The sequence below is a fragment of the Rhineura floridana genome, chromosome 1 (genome assembly GCF_030035675.1).
Source record: "Rhineura floridana isolate rRhiFlo1 chromosome 1, rRhiFlo1.hap2, whole genome shotgun sequence".
NCBI classification, from domain to species: Eukaryota; Metazoa; Chordata; class Lepidosauria; order Squamata; family Rhineuridae; genus Rhineura; species Rhineura floridana.
The window spans coordinates 59,431,425-59,432,488 of NC_084480.1; positions in this window are offsets into that span (position 1 = coordinate 59,431,425).

Here is a 1,064-nt window from a genome sequence, read left to right on the forward strand (position 1 = left end):
ATAGTTTCTGGTTCCTGTTTTCTCATTCTCTCCTAGATTGTTAAATCTTATGTATTTATGTGTTTGTGGCTTTTTAGTTTTGTTGCACTAGTCTGCTTGCATTTAATGATTGTGCTTTACTTTTATTTTTTGTAATGAACATACTGGGGAATAAAAGGTTGCAGAAATAGACCTGGAATGAGGAGTATGCTGTGACAGTGAAACTCTACACTCAGTATACCCTGATGTATATTTATTTATTATTTATTTATTATTTATTCATTTATTTATTTATTGCACTTGTATACCGCCCCATAGCCGAAGCTCTCTGGGCAGTTTACAGCAATCAAAAACATTAAAACAAATATACAATTTAAAACACATATTTTAAAAACAATTTAAAACACAATTTTAAAATTTAAAACAATATAAAAACAATTTAAAACACATGCTAAAATGCCTGGGAGAAGAGGAAAGTCTTGACCTGGCACCGAAAAAATAACAGTGTTGGCGTATCTTCCCCCCCACCCCTAAAAAAATCCCATTCTTTTAGTGTAGAACAGAGCTAGCAAGCCACAAGCAAGTGTATGTTCAGAAGCACAAGGAAGGCTTTGGAAGCTGATGATATTATAAAGGTTTGTGCTTCATAGACGTACTCTAGTGGCCACTTGGCCTTTGATTATGCAAATGCCGTAATAGATAATAGAGCCCTTGGATCTGGCAGATGTTGCCATTACAATTCTAAGCAAGGGGCTGGCGCAGATACACGAAACCTTCTGGGGAGCCCTGCCTCAATACCCTTTAGTATCCACCTCATACGCCTCTCAAAATGTGTACTGTATTGGACTGTAAGCTTTTCATAGCTTACAGGTTACAAATGTTTACCTCTCAGTTTTTATGAACAGCAATGCCTCTTGCTAGTGCCCTGCAATATAATTGCAACACAAGGTAATAATGTCTCAAATGTGAATTATATGTTTGTATGAATATATTCCTCATATTCACAAGTAATCTGTTCATTAGATGACTGTTGTAGTTAAGTTTGTAAAATCCCAGCTTGAACTCGCCTCAGGATGCATTGCACA